The sequence below is a fragment of the Phycodurus eques genome, chromosome 10 (assembly GCF_024500275.1).
Source record: "Phycodurus eques isolate BA_2022a chromosome 10, UOR_Pequ_1.1, whole genome shotgun sequence".
Classification (NCBI taxonomy): domain Eukaryota; kingdom Metazoa; phylum Chordata; class Actinopteri; order Syngnathiformes; family Syngnathidae; genus Phycodurus; species Phycodurus eques.
This window is the reverse complement of record NC_084534.1, coordinates 4596398-4613405: the sequence shown is the minus strand read 5'-3', so window position 1 is coordinate 4613405 and position 17008 is coordinate 4596398.

Genomic DNA, 17008 nt, shown 5'->3' with positions numbered 1-17008 from the left:
ACCCCGTTCAGAACCAGAGCGGTGTTCTGTTATTGGACTTCTGTGCTCATCACGGATTGTCCATAACAAGGGTGTCCACACGTGTACTTGGCACCAGGACACCCTAGGTCGCAGTTTGATGATCGACTTTGTGGTTGTGTCATTGGCTTTGTGGCCGCATGTCTTGGACACTCGGGTGAAGAGAGGGGCGGAGCTGTCAACTGATCACCAACTGGTGGTAAGTTGGCTCCGATGTCGGGGAAAATTCCGGTCTGACGTCTTAGACCCAAACGTATTGTGAGGGTCTGCTGGGAACGTCTGGCAGAACCCCTGTCAGAAGGAGTATCAACCTCCTCCCACCTCCGACAGAACTTTGTTCATGTTCCGGGGGAGGCAGAGGGGAGGGGACATCGAGTCCAAGTGGACCATGTTCCGCGCCTCCATTGCTGAGGCGGCCGACGGGAGCTGTGGCCGTAAGGTGGTCGGTGCCTGTCGTGGTGGCAATCCCCGAACCAGTTGGTGGACACCAACAGTGAGGAATGTCGTCAAGCTGAAGGAGTCCTATCAGGCTTTTTTGGCCAGTGGGACTCCTGAGGCAGCTGATGGGTACCGGCTGGCCAAGCGGAATGAAGCTTTGGTGGTCGCTGAAGCAAAAACTCAGGTGTGGGAGGAGTTCGGTGAGGCCATGGAGAAAGACTTCCGGACGGCTTCGAGGAAATTTTGGTCCACCATCCGGCGTCTCAGGAGGGGCAAGCAGTGCACCATCAACACTGTGTATAGTGGGGATGGGGCGCTGCTGACCTCGACTCGGGACATTGTGAGTAGGTGGGGAGAATCCTTCGAAGACCTCCTCAATTCCACCGACAAGCCTTCCCATGAGGAAGCAGAGTGTGGGTTCTCTGAGGCGGGCTCTCCTATCTCTGGGTTTGAGGTCACCGAGGTGGTTAAAAAGCTCCTCGGTGGCAAGGGCCCAGGGGTGGATGAGTTTCACCCAGAGTTCCTAAAGGCTCTGGATGTTGTGGGGCTGTCCTGGTTGACACACCTCTGCAAAATTGTGTGGACATCGGGACAGTGCCTCTGGATTGGCAGACTGGGGTGGTTGTCCCCCTTTTTAAGAAAGGGGACCGGAAGGTGTGTTCCAACTACAGGGGGATCACACTCCTCAGCCTCCCTGGTAAGGTCTATTCAGGGGTGCTGGAGAGGAGGGACTGTTGGGAAGTCAAATTTCAGATTCAGGAGGAGCAGTGTGGTTTTCGTACTGGCCGTGGAACAGTGAACCAGCTCTACACCCTCGGCAGGGTCCTCAAGGGTGCATGGGAATTCGCCCAACCAGTCTACATGTGTTTTATGGACTTGGAGAAGGCGTTCGACCGTGTCCCTCGGGGAGTCCTGTGGAGGGTGCTTCGGGAGTATGGGGTACCAAACCCCCTGATACTGGCTGTTCTGTCCCTGTACGACCGGAGACAGAGTTTGGTCCACAAGTCGGACTCGTTCCCAGTGAGGGTTGGACTCCCACAAGGCTGCCCTTTGTCACCGATTCTGTTCATAACTTTTATGGACATAATTTTAAGGCGCAGCCGAGGCGTGGAGGGGGTCCGGTTTGGTGGCCTCAGTATTGCATCTCTGCTTTTTGCAGATGATGTGGTTCTGTTGGCTTCATTAAGCCGTGATCGCCAACTCTCACTGGAGCAGTTCGCAGCCGAGTGTGAAGCGGCTGGGATGAGAATCAGCACCTCCAAATCTGAGACCATGGTCCTCAGTCTGAAAAGGGTGGCGTGCCCTCTCCAGGTCGGGGATGAGATCCTGCCCCAAGTAGAGGAGTTCAAGTATCTTGGGGTCTTGTTCACCAGTGAGGGAAGAATGGAACGGGAGATCGACAGGCGGATAGGTGCAGCGTCTGCAGTGATGCAGACTTTGTATCGGTCCATTGTGGTAAAGAAGGAGCTAAGCCAAAAGGCAAAGCTCTCAATTTACCGATCGAGCTACGTTCCTACCCTCACCTATGGTCACGAGCTGTGGGTCGTGACCGAAAGAACAAGATCCAGGATACTAGCGGCTGAAATGAGTTTCCTCCGCAGGGTGTCCGGGCTCTCCCTTAGAGATGGGGTGAGAAGTTCGGTCATCCGGGAGGATCACAGAGTAGAGTCGCTGCTCCTCCACATTGAGAGGAGCCAGATAAGGTGGCTGGGGCATCTGTTGCCTCCCGGACGCCTCCCTGGAGAGGTGTTCCGGGCATGTCCCACCGGGAGGAGACCCCAGGACCCAGGACACGTTGGAGAAACTACATCCTTCGGCTGGCCTGGGAACGCCTCGGGATCCCCTCGGAAGAGCTGGATGAAGTGGCTTGGGAGAGGGAAGTTTGGGCATCCCTGCTAAAGCTACTGCCCCCGCGACCCGACCTCGGATAAATCAACAGATATAGATTTACCTGTACAGTAAAAGCTAACATTTACTGTAGCTGCAGTAGCTACACTACAATCACTAACTTTATAATATATTATAATAATAATTATAGGCGGCACGGTGGCCGACTGGTTAGAGCGTCAGCCTCACAGTTCTGAGGACCCGGGTTCAATCCCGGGCCCCACCTGTGTGGAGTTTGCATGTTCTCCCCGTGTCTGCGTGGGTTTTCTCCGGGCACTCCGGTTTCCTCCCACATCCCAAAAACATGCATAAATTGGAGACTCTAAATTGCCCGTCGGCATGACTGTGAGTGCGAATGGTTGTTTGTTTCTATGTGCCCTGCTGGCAACCAGTTCAGGGTGTACCCCGCCTCCTGCCCGATGACAGCTGGGATAGGCTCCAGCACGCCCGCGACCCTAGTGTGGAAAAGCGGCTCTGAAAATGGATGGATGGATAATAATTATAGAGTGGGTACGGAAACAATTCAGACCCCGTTAAATTTTTCACTATTTGTTACTTTGAAATTTTTGCAGATTTATGTTAAAAGAAAAACTGAAATATCACACAGCCATAAGTATTCAGATATGACACTCATATATTTAACTCGGGTGCTGTCCATTTCTTCTGATCATCCTAGAGATGGTTCTACACCTTCATTGGAGTCCAGCTGTGTTTGATTATACTGATTGGACTTGATTAGGAAAGCCACACACCTGTCTATATAAGACCTTACAGCTCACAGTGCATGTCAGAGGAAATGACAATCATGAGGTCAAAGGAACTGCCTGAAGAGCTCAGAGACAGAATTGTGGCAAGGCACAGATCTGGCCAAGGTTAAAAAAAAAATTCTTAAGGAGAAGAAGACGAAGACGTTTAGGATGACCAGAACCCTTCCTAGAGCTGGCCATCCGGCCAAACTGAGCGATTGGGGAAGAAGAACCTTGGTGAGTGAGTTAAAGAAGAACGCAAAGACCACTGTGGCTGAGCTCCAGAGATGGAGTCGGGGGAGGGGAGAAAGTTCTAGAAAGTCAACCATTACTGCAGCCCTCCACTAGTCGAGGCTTTATGGCAGAGTGGCCCGATGGACGCCTATCCTCAGTGCAAGACACATGAAAGCCTGCATGGAGTTTGCTAAAAAACACCTGAAGGACTCCAAGATGGTGAGAAATAAGATTCTATGGTCTGATGAGACCAAGATAGATGTTTTTGAGCTTAACTCTAAGCGGTATGTGTGGAGAAAACCAGGCACTGCTCCTCACCTGTCCAATACAGTCCCAGAAGTGAAGCATGGTGGTGGCTGCATCATGCTGTGGGGGTGTTTGTCAGCTGCAGGGACAGGACGACTGGTTGCAATCGAAGGAAAGATGAATGCGGGATATCCTGGAATATATATATCCATCCATCCATCCATCCATTATCTGTACCGCTTTATCCTCACATGGGTCGCGGGCGTGCCGGAGCCTATCCCAGCTATCTCCGGGCGAGAGGCGGGGTACAACCTGAACTGGTTGCCAGCCAATTGCTGGGGACATATAAACAACCACAAGCACAAATTCACACGTAAGGCCAATTTACAGTCTTCAATAAATATAGGCGGAACGGTGGTCGACTATTTAGAGCGTCTGCCTCACAGTTCCGAGGACCGGGGTTCAATCCCCGGCCCTGCCTGTGAGGAGTTTGCATGTTCTCCCCGTGCCTGCGTGGGTTTTCTCCGGGCACTCCACATCCCAAAAACATGCATGAATTGGAGACCCTAGATTACCCGTAGATGTGAATGTGAGTGCGAATGGTTGTTTATTTGTATGTGCCATACAATTGGCTGGCAACCAGTTCAGGCTGTACCCCGCCTCCTACCCGATGATAGCTGGGATAGGCTCCAGCATGCCCGCAACCCTAGTGAGGAGAAGCGGCTCAGAAAATGGATGGATGGATTTATTTATCTATTTATTTATTTTTTTATCTTATTTTATTGTATCTCTTATTATTCTTCAGTTTTTATCCTGTCTTATTGCTTTTTAGTCTTTTTAAGTTTTACCCCAGTGTCTCCTCATGGTCTGCCTGCGGAGATGTCATCCTGCCGTTTCCCCTGACCGGGGGGCCTGGAAGCTTTGCTCAATGAGAGGTGTGTCTCCCCCCCGGTCTTCCCGGGTCGTGATGGTCTCTGTGGTGGCATCCTCTGTGGTTGCTGGCTGTGGCACTTCACGCTGTGGATGGCTCCTACAGGTTGTCTTTCCTTGACCAGGATCCTCAGTGCCTTGCCATGTCTCTATACTACATTATTAGTCAATATGTGCTGTGTTTGTGTGTGTGTGCGCGTGTGTGTGTGTGTGTGTATGTATTAGTGCGTTAACATTTACTGTATATGTGGGGGTGGGAGAGTTGGGTTTTTGTATATTATCTGCTATTTTACTTGTCTGTTTTTATCTCTGTGAAGCACTTTGGTTTGCATTTTTGTCACGTTAAAAGTGATGTGTAAACAAAATTGTATTGATTCATTGAGTGTTTTGATTTTTGATTTGTTAGCTTCTGCTTATACTTGGAGGGCAATTGATAATTTTGCTTGTATTGTTAAAAAAAGGTTGCATAATGGTGACAGTTTTTCCTGTGAAACAATTAGATATACTAAGGTCAACTACAGTAACATCACAGAACACATTGAAATTCATCATCAAGATGTATTCAATGATTGATGATTCATTCTTTGAATTTGAGATCAAGCTACTGGTCTGATAATAGCTCATGCAAAAATGTATGCCGCATCAACAGTCCTTGGGATTCATTTTCATTTGTACACACATTTTGGGACAGGTTGAAAGCCTCTGAATGCCTGTCTAATTGTTTGTACTTATTCATCTTACTCTGCCAAGGTCCATTTGCTGTTCATAAATAATGTTATGGTATTGCACCAGATCTTAGCAAGAGATTGTTAGGGTGCTTATAAACAGCAATAGTGAATCCCAATGGAATCAAACACGACTAAGCAGTTTTTACAATAATTACACTGTTGGACATTGCTGAAAATTCTATGGTTATGTACCACAAAACTTACAGTAAAATACTTTAAAGTGATTATACAGTAATCAACTACAGTTTCCACTCCATCAAGGGATTTTGGTTGACGTCAAGACAGAGAGTTACTGTATTTTGTAACAGCTGCAGCGTGGCTCCCAGCATACATTGCACCACGAAATGTTGAACCCTTGCCGTAATAAAACATGTTAACCCTGAATGTTCATGAACAATCAGGATTAACACAACATGAATAATGTAATTATTATTCATAATAAAACGTAATTCATTTAGGAGAAAAGAATGAGCCGGAAGCGACACCTGTGTTACTTCTGATTTAGCTTAATTTTAAGTTTAAATTTAATTGTTAAAATCTGTCTCATAAAGGGGAACCACGTCACTTTTTGATGTGTATAAAATTTAGGGAAAGTGAAGAGAAACCTTTTCTATCAGTCTCGTAATCCGAAGGTTGCTACATTTTATGAAATTTTGAGTTCTAGATGACAGAAGCTTACTTAAACTCAGAACACACAAAATACAACCAATAGTGGAATTTTATAGTATATTTAATGACATCTACAAGGGATCTAGAGGGAAACACACAAAGGGGTCTAATTTAAGAAAGAAAATAATACTAATAATGGTGAAAGAAAGAAATTAGGCGTACGAAAAGTGAAACAGAACATCGTGTGTTGGACTAAAGTTGAAAATGTGAGCGTTTAATGCGTCCAGTGCGGACGGGAGAGAGAGAGAGAGGACAAAGTTGAGATTTTGTCTGGAGCTAGTAATTTCCCCGAAATTATTAGGCACTAATATTGTACAGTCGGCGGCACGGTGGGCGACTGGTTAGAGCGTCAGCCTCGCAGTTCTGAGGAGTGGGGTTCAATCCCCGGCCTCGCCTGTGTGGAGTTTGCATGTTCTCCCCGTGCTTGCGTGGGTTTTTCTCCGGGCACTCTGGTTTCCTCCCACATCCCCAAAACATGCATGAATTGGAGACTCTAAATTACCCGTAGGTGTGAATGTGAGTGCAAATGGTTGTTTGTTTGTATGTGCCCTGCGATTGGCTGGCAACCATACCCCGCCTCCTGCCCGATGACAGCTGGGATAGGCTCCGCGACCCTAGTGAGGAGAAGCGGCTCAGAAAATGGATGGATGGATATTGTACAGTCTGACAAACGCTTGCAGTGTCTTCTCACGAATGTAGATCAGCTGGTCTCTGGGTGTGGTCTGTCTTGGGGCGCGTCTCAGAAGCAGAAGACAGGTTTGGTTGCAGAAGAAAAAGATAACACAAAAATAAAAGAGGCGGAAAAATGGTTGTTCGTCACGCCTCCTTGGGAGTATATGACCAAGCGATCTCACTTGGTTGGAAGCGTACCTGGTAGTAGAGTAGCAGCTGCTCTGATCGCCTAGCGGTGGCCCGTAGAGGCTGGGAAGCCAAGTCTGTTCCCATCCCGGCCTTCGCGGTTACCGCACCATGTGCCCGAACAAAAGGAAGCGGAGGGGTGGCCCAATGGCGTGTGCAAGATGGACGGAGGAAACTGGAGAAGACCACACCCAGCTTGAATCTAGTCTACAATTTTGATAAAAGTGGTGTAAAAATCCTATCTTAATATAAAATACTCCCAACTTGTACTCTCTACCCACAGGTCAAGCAGATAGAATGTCTGATAATACTTAAGTTTTGGCAAATCAACTGCTTATGGTTCAAATCTCATTTCATGCTGCTTGGAGTCAAATCAAGACAAATGGTTCTCAAGATCTCGCACTGCGCTTTGTAAAGTTGACACACTGACACAGACTTCAAGGCATACATTTAGAATAATTCGGTAGTGTTCGTAAAATATAAAAACAGATTTTTATCCTTGGTTAAATGTCAAATTAGTTCACGGGTTGCAGTACTCTCAGACACCAGTGGGTAGCACCTTGCATGCATGTTTGGTCTCCCTGAGCGAGGAGCCCACCTTTTTTGGGCTATTGCCAGTTCAAACGAAGAAAAGACTCTTTGATGACTGTAAATCAAGATTTTAGTGGGGAGCTGCTAATTAATTTATGGTCCAGTAGGCGTCTTCTAGTGGTAGTCTCAAAGCAGGGCCGCTCGGAAGAATGCAGTTTATCAAGCCGTGGGGGGAGTCACTGTGACGCCTCAGGTCGCGGGGAGCATGTCTGCTACATACCCTTAGTTCGCTGAATGTGTGTCTTATTTAACTCTCGCGTTACATTTATAGTATGTGGCACTTTGTTTTCTTGAACCTTTGACAGTGGGTTGTGTGCAATAGAGTGACATTCCAGTCAGTTCAGCTGCATGTTAAGTGAAGCTAAGCTAAGCTAAGCATTACCTGGTGACTTATCAACTGCATTTGATACAAGTGTGAACGTCCATGTGATTAGTCAGTTTGGCCTACCCTCTTCTGCAAGCCAAAAGAGCTCCCTTTTTCCTTGTGTGTCTCATCAGTACCACAATGAATAAAAGCATTAATTCATTGTCCATACCGCTTATCCTCAGTATGGTCACGGGCGTGCTGGAGCCTATCCCAGCTATCTTTGGGCGAGAGGCAGGGTACACCCTGAAATCGTCGCCAGCCAATCACAGGGCACAAACAACCATTTGCACTCACATTCACACCGAAGGGCAATTTAGAGTCTTCAATTAACCTGCAATGCATGTTTTGGGGATTTGGGAGCAAACCGGAGTGCCTGGAGAAAACCCACGTAGGCACGGGGAGAACATGCAAACTCCACACAGGTGGGGTCGGGGATTGAACCCCGGACCTCACAAATGTGAGGCAGCTGTGCTAGCTAGTTGGTGACCGTGCCGCCGAATAAAAACATTGATTTAAAAAAATATATATAGTAAATCTCTGTTCATCGTGTGTGACGTCAACCAAAATCCCATGATGCAGTGGAAACAATATTTAATTAAAGTATACTGTAATCACTTTTACAGTATTTTACTGCATGGTATGCGGTAAATAATGGCAGAATTTACAGCAACGTCTAAGTGTACTGTAATATATGTTCCCAGCATGCATTGTAATATTTCTGGCTCCACAGTGTTGAAGCATTTCAGTGTAAATAACAAGACGTGTAGGTAACAAGAAACATATGCAAGAAAATAAGATAATATAAGAAAGAGTATGATCGTAAAAATCTATTGTGTAGAAATACTGAACACTAACAATGTGGCACTGATGCAGAAAAGCGTTGTTGTATATGCTTCTATTACTGTATATACAAAGTATATACAGTAATAGATAGGGGAGTAGCAGTATGTTTCCATTGGAGGAAGGTCAAGAGACAGGAGCCAGTTGCTGCTTTTGCAGAGTGTCAAGTGATTCAGGTCAGCTAAACAGCTTAGTATTGAGCAAATAATGATTTACAGCTGGTGTATGAGTACGATGTATCAAGTGGTGCATGACTCCAGAATCCAATTCCGAATACTCACCTCCCACTTTTTTAAGCTATTTTTTTACAGTAACTTAATGGCAACAATGTTGCCAGTATGTTACTGTATTTCAAGTTTACAGTAACTAACTGTGTATAGTGTGTCAAAACCCTATGAGATCTCTAACAGTGCATTTAAACCAAAAGAGCACGCAAGGATGAGGAAAAATAGTACTAACAAAAGGCAAAGTGAAATAGCAGGCTTGGATTGAACATAGAACAAACAAAAAGAGGTGGATGGAGTACAATGCAAGGAAGACAACCAGTACTCACTAAAACACAAAACGAAAAACCTACACAAGGGGAAGAACAGGTCAGAGAAAATCACAGTCGCACTTGCATTCTTACAAGCAGGTCTGACAAAGTAACCACCGACGGAACAAGCAGAACGAAGAACAAGCATGAGAGGAACAAAATGCTGTGGCGATGGCGACAAGCAAAGAACAATAACTCGGCGCCCTTCTTCCGTTTCTCCTGTGTCTAAATACCCTGCAATTGATGATTGCCAGCAGGTGTGACGCAGGAGACGCCACCCAGCATCACTCTCCAAGGAGACTGCAACAGAAAGGAAAAAACACAGGGCAGAACAAAATGGGATTGTGACAGATTAATTATACAGAAGTAGTCCTACTGAAAATAAGTATTCTGAAAATTGCTCTCTGTATTTTTCTGTATTAATTTGTGAATTCTGACTTACAGAAGCAGACAAAGCATTTCTTTTCATCTTTACTGCTGGAAGTACACACGCATGGATGCTCGCACTGGTATGTAGAAGATTTTTGGTTCAATTTCTTCTGGGATGTCCAAATGTTGAGCATAATATCAAAGTGCTTCTGTCTCCAGACCATTATTTTGTGGATGGGTAAATAAAGAAAAATACAAAGCATTGTCCATCCTGGCAGTACTGAAAGACAAGCCTAAAAGATTCCATAAATATGCTGAATTGCGTAGGTATAAATGTGAGTGCGAATGGTTGTTTGTTTATATGTGCCCTTCAATTGGCTGGCGACCAGTTCAGGGTGAACACCGCCTCTCGCCTGGAGATAGCTGGGATAGGCTCCAGCACGACCGTGACCCTAGTGAGGATAAGCGGGGCGGAAGATGAATGAATGAATGAATGAGTGGAAGGTTGATCAGATGCCCTCTTTTCCCCAGATGTTTTTGTAACCTAAGAAAAGCAATTTTATGAGTTTTTAAAACTGTCTGAAATATCTTTAGCTCATTTGGCATGTTGATTATTTTGCCCTGTGACCTGAGCTTCTATGTAGGTGCCACTGTCATGCACCCTCATATTTTTGATTAGTTTATATGGCACTAATTAGACATAGCACTAGTGATTGGTCGATATGTCCCTACAACTTCATATATACAGTAGGGTCAACATGTCGTTATTGCTCTCTGCACCAGCTTATCTGTTTACTGTATCACCTCAAGCTTTTTAAACTTCCTTTTTGTTTTGGCTGAACGTTAAGTATTGATTACTAATATTTAGATTATTTGGCCAAAATACATAATCTGGAAGTAGGCTATGGCAAAAGGATGAGAAAATGAAATGGTGTGTAATCTATTCTGCTCTCAAAGTTGACATTTCAGTTGAAAGTAAACCTGTCGATATACTTTGCCATGAATGGATCCAACTCCATTACACACTCCAATTTGTTCTTATTTTGACTTTTCGAAAACTGTCTGAGATAAGATGTTTTTTGGGACACCAAGTGTAACAGACACCAGAGTGATGGGTAAAAGGATGGGGTGGGTTTAATTCAACGCATCACCTATCATTGCACCAAGGCTATAGCATGGGCATTATGCATACAGTATCTGTGCATGTCTAGTGATTATTTGGCTGCTCATTGAATTTGCCGACAGAAATCTGAAGTGTACGACAATATTATTCACTCAGACTTATATTACTTAAACGTATAATGCAGTGCAAGAGGGAAAAATTTAATAATCATCTGTAGCTTCACCTACTGTTAACCTAAAGTAGAATGTTTACAGCATACTGAAGTCATTGCAAAAGACAAGAAGAAACAATTGAAACTCGCTTCTTGTAAAATCTTTGCAAAGCATGTCCAGGGCTGTGCAAATCATTAGTGCGAATCATCGGACTTTTATGACTGAGCTCTTAAAAACCGAGGGGCAACTTTTTGGTGTAAATATACAGTATGGCATTTGTTAAATTTCAAATTAACTACTTCACTGATTTTGCCTCAATTCCATTGTCACTTACCAAACATTTATGGCCCTGTCTTTATGTTGATATACTCTAATCATATGTATACAATTAGCTGGGTAACATGTCTGGATATTTAATACCGGTATATTTGTAATGCCGGTCGGTACAAAAAACATCAAACTGTTTATAACAAGTAGTTTCCTTTTATATTAGCAAATTAATTTACCGTACACAAGTGTCTGTAAATATTTTCTACCCACAGCCCTTGTCTTTGTTTAAGTGTTAGCCAAAAGGCTGAGAAAAGAATACACAGTAATGGTCACAAGAGGGTATGTCACCCTATAAAACAAGTAAGTTGCTAATGACTTTTTCAGGAACTAATTTTCTGCTTTGTGGCACATCCCATAAAACTAGGTTGCTCTGCTGCAACAGGGGATGGATAGAGATTTAACTGTCTTTTCTGTTTATCGTCTCACAGCGGCCTCTGCATATGCTACAGACTCTGTTGAATTTGCCACTTATTATTTTTTTTCTATTCAGCCAGGATTATTATGCTGATGAGTTGTGTGTATGTATATCAATCTCAAATATTGAATGCCCTTGAAGTTAGATATGAATGGTTATTCTAATTCAACAAAGCTCTTCACCTCCCTGCTCTCTCTGTATGTTACGTGTTGCTGTCTTGTTATATTGCTCCAGCTCAGCACTGCAGCAGTGAACATAAAAGTGACAGTAATGCTGAAATGAGCTTTGAAATGCTGAACCATAGTTCTTCCACTTGCTTGCACTCCCATAATTTTAATCCAAACCCCAGGAGTTGGCAACATGATGACGGGTGCACTGGATGATTTTAATACGTGTAAGTTTAAGGGGTGTGTCAAAAGCAGAGTGTCATAAGCCATGGTATATGTGCATAAATGTACACAAGATTATTAGACAGACACCTGCAGGGCACATCATAAAACAGGCATTTAGTCCATAAAACACTATTCAGGAACACTTTCTATTAGACCGTATGGACCCTTTCTGTCAAGTTTACCTTACTGATGAATGGCTGCAGAAGCATGACTTAATTATGACTGTACAGGAAATACAGTCCATCCCTTGTAATGATCCACACAGCCATCGATAAAAAGGCTTGATAAACACAGACTTCCTGAGCCAGGATGGATAAATACAGCCTGAGTAATGAGACCCAGCTTGCTTGGGATGATGTCTCTGCTGTATATCATATGCTACTCTGGTTGTAGGGTTGGGGTGAATGTGAAGGGTGGGGGGCAGTCTTTAAATCCTCAATATGTGCCATTCCATATGCGACTGATTTTTGAACACAATCGTCGTGCTCATTTACAGAAACTAAACTGACATACCAGAAAAACCATGATGAGAAATGACATTTTCAGTGATTTGGTTTTTATTTATATCTGTTTTTTTTTACTAGCTGTAACTAAGGCAAGCTAAATAAATGGGCTGATTCCATCTGAACAATTCCATTAATTAAAAAAAAAAAAAAAAGTCCCCTTTTTGAAGTCCAGAAGCCTACTCCTATAGAAATCTTACAGATGCTAGTAAAGATGACATTAGCAGACCAAATAGCGTGAATGGTTGTTTGTTTATATATGCCCTGCGATTGCCCGGCAACCAGTTTAGGGTGTACCCCGCCTCTCGCCCGAAGATAGTTGGGATAGGCTTCAGGACGCCCGCGACCCTTGTGCAGATAAGCAGTACAGAAAATGGATGGTTGAATTTAAATTGAGAGGATACCAAACTTTTCTGTTCGATGTATTTTTCCCCTTGTGACCAAAGCCAGCAAAGGCCTGATTATCTGATGGTTTGAATGCTTATTCCGACTGGTTATCCTGTAGTTTGGGGTGTGTTAGGATTGTTTTCCCCCACCCCAATATGCCTGGAAAACGGCCAGGGCCGCTGACAATCAGAAATGTTATTAAATCTTTCCAATATTTTCTGATCATAAATCATGTTGTGTGTGGTTAACACCAAGGACAGCCGAGCCACAGACTCTGATTGTAATGTACATACTGTAGAATGGGAACAATAGCCAATCAGAGCGGGAAGTTCGCACTACTGCTGGACCTTAGAAATTTAGGAGCCACTGGTTGTGTAAAGGTCCTATGAATCCAATGTTTTTCTCCAGTTTTATGCATAACATAGGTCAAGAGAAGTCTGTGACCTGTTTTAAGTTGGATATCTATGCGATTTGTCGATTGAATGCAAAAGACAATAAATGCCTAAGGCTTGCAAAACAACCAAATAAAATTTATTTGCATTTGTGATGTAAAAATCTACTATTACTCGTTCTTTTGTTGATCGGTTCATGGAGGGAGACAATAAACAGACCACGAAATTAGTTCAAATATGAAAAATGAATAATTACAGTGGCATACATACAGAGCATACAAAGTCTGCCTTCTCGCCGAAAGATATTAAGTCTTCCGGACACAATTTCTTTTTATCTATTCTCTCAACTAGCCCATGTCTGAAACAATGTGTGGGGAGTTTCCAGCGGCATTTTAGAGCAACGAAACTAACAAGGGGAAGGGATAAGACAAATGGGAAGGGCTATGGGATAGAATTGGGATTGGCCCTTACTTCTTTTTGCATGCCCGTACTGATAAGTTTGCTTAATTTTGTTGCGTTGTAGATGTTTTTCCAACAAGCCTTCTAATAGGGGCGCCATGAGAGCGCACTCTGACCTCCAACGTGTCACTGCAATGTCTGTTTAGAGTTGTGTGATTGATATAGACCAAAATCACCCATCTGTAAGAGGAGGGTGCCACTAGCCTGCTGGTAAGGGACCTCTTTGTGGGTAATGCTGACAGCCACACGTTGTCGTTGCACTATTAAAGCAGTTATGAATTCACCTTTTGTTGTCGTTCCAAGAGTGTCCCGCCTCACTTTCGTGCAGTTTGTGTGCGGTCATACTGCAGCGTACTTGGATCATTTCACAAATGCCTTTTACCCCTCGTGTGTGCGTGCGTGAGTGTGTAGTTCACCTGGTGCTCCGAACACTGCAATGATCTCTGAACGGGGGAGGGGAGAGTCACATCCATCACAAACAGGGCGTAAATAAATGAATGGGAAACACTGCGGTGGATGTGACACATAAACAACTGCTCAGAAAGTAATTTCTTTTCCTCACTCCGGTCCACCAGGAAAACTCTCGGCACTCTTGATGGCTAGTCCGCACCTGATACACCTTAATTTTACCGGTGCACATGCCTCAGTAAAAGGGCTCTGACGATGCCCCAGCACCACACTCACAAAGGGCTCATCTCAAGTCTCTTAACCGCAGCGTTCCTAGCTCCTTGCTCATCAAAACGTTGAAGGTGACCCGGAAGTTGTTTTTACGCTGCTATATTAAGGAGCGTTTCATTTGTCTTAAACACACGTCGAGGAGCAAGGATCAAGCATCGAGGAGCTTCCATGGACTAGCTTAAATTAAGGGACATCTGAGGTATCCTCTGCGGAGGTCCCATAGCTTCTCAATGGTGACGTATGAAAATGGGCGTGAACCAGCTGGATCGTTAACCGTCATCTATAGTAGGTCTCCATGAAATGACGTCATAGAGTAACGACTGTCTCAATTCCCTTAAACATTCCTACCTCCTCACTCCTCTAGCATCCTTGCTCCTCGATGGAATTTCTGGTGGAAGGAGCTAGCATGTAAACAGAGGAGCGAGGAGCTAGGACCTCAGAAGTTACAAATATAGAAATGAGGTGAGCCCAAAGATGCTGTTCCACCACTAATTGACAAACAGGCCCCCTGGGGCAGAAATCTCATGTTATCACACGTGATCTAACAAAGCCAAAGAAGAAGAAACCCTTCCGGATATGCGCCGATGTTTCCCAAGTCTTTCTAAAGGTTGCTGGAGGCAGAACCTTTGTAAAATGGTGATGTCTTCTAAAAAAGACTTGATTTGGAAAATAATTCTTGCCGTCTGGGTAACCAACGTTCATACAAAACAAAAACACGCTCATAATCCAAGCGTATTCTTTTATTTATTTATTTTTTTAATGAATGACAGATTTGGGGGCGGCACGGTGGACAACTAGGTACCACATCCGCCTCACAGTTCTGAGGACCCGGGGTCAAATCCGGCCTCGCCTGTGTGGAGTTTCCATGTTATTCCCGTGCCTGCGTGGTTTTTCTCCGGATACTCCGGTTTCCTCCCACATCCCAAAAACATGCACGGTAGGCTGATTGAAGACTCTAAATTGTCCGTAGATAGGAATGTGAGAGCGAATGGTTGTTTGTTTATATGTGGCCTGCGATTGACACAGTTGTATCTTGATAGTTGAACAAAACAATTTGAAGTGATTAATTTATTTTTATGTGTTGAACAAACAAAATACAACAGAGTGCAATGGCTTTACATGAAAATATTAAGTCAAATCATTTTTGTGTGTGTAGAATACCCTGAATGTTTGATGGTATTTCATTTCTCAATTATTTCAAATTTAGGGGTAAAACATCATTCAAAAAATACTACCAGTAGTATTGACAAAGACATCAGAAGGTGACTAAGACCATAGGGTGGAAACACATTACAATGCATTGGCTCCCTGTGTGTTTTAGGATCGATTCTAAGGTTCTTTTGCTAGTTTTTAAATGTCTTAATGGTCTTGGGACGTCATATCTATCGGATTTGCTTTTATCATATCAAAGCTTGTGAGTCCTGAGTCCCCCTGGGACCGGCCTTTTAATTATTCCTACAGCTAGAACAAAAACGTACGGAGAACCTGCCTGCAGTCACGCCTTTGGAGCAGCCTGCCAGAGGGCATCAGGACCGCAGAGACTGTTGATGTTTTAAAAAAGAGGCTCAGGACTCACCTCTTTGGTTTAACTTTTAACTGATTTCTTAATTGTTTACTTAGACAGTATTTATTCATTTATCTATTCATTATATTTAGCCTATTTTATTGTATAGTTAGTCACTGATGGTGTAGTGGTACACTCGCCTGACTTTGGTACGGGCAGCGTGGGTTCAGTTCCTACTCAGTGATGGTGTAAATGTAAGTACGAATGGTTGTCCGTGTCAATATGTGCCCTGCGACTGACTGGCGACCAGTTCAGGGTGTAGTCCGCCTTTCGCCCGAAGTCCGCTGGGATAGGCTGTGGCGCCCCGCGACCCTAACCAGGATAAGCGGTGTTGAAAATGGATGGATGGATATTGTATAGTTTATTGCCCTTCATTTTTTTTTAAATCCTGTTCTATTGTCGTTTAGTCATTTTAACTTTTTAAGTTCAACTCAAGTGTCTCATCATGGGAGCCTCCACGCTGGGAGGTGTGTTCAGTCTTGAGATTGACCGATTATCGGCCGGCCTGAATATCGGCACCGGTATTTGGAATTTTTACAAATATTTTTTTTTTAATCCGACGTGTCGCTATCAAGAAATCAATTTATAACTGGGTTACTTTGGCTCCGATGCAACCACACCTCTCTCTCTCTCCTGCCATTTCTGTCCCCAACATTGTTCCACCCACGGCGCCATATGATTGGTTAAGCAGCCACAGCACGAGTAAGGGGCTAGTTTTAGCTCGCTGGTCCTGCTCTAAATGCTGAGCAGACTCAATGGGAGCATGTGTGTTATGTTCAGAATAGTATGAGTTTGCGTGAAAGACATTAAAAACTCTACAACTCATGACTACTAACGTTGCTTTGAGCTTCCTGATCCTATGATCTGAAAATTAAAGTGAAGATGTGATTCTATGGGCTATTTAGTGTTTAACAGTTGGTTTAATCTTTATTGTTTAATATTGATATAGAAATAGTGACAGTAGTAAGAAGTATATGTGAGAGAGACTAAAATTTAGTGATTCAGTGATTTATCTGAACAAAATGGTGGAATATTTTAAATAGTGTGTGAGCTCATTAAAGCCTTAAAGGCTGTTTGTGTTCTGTCGGGAGTTTTATTGCACTCATAGCAACTATTATGTTTTTATGTAGCTTTTGTCATATTAATCATTAATATTG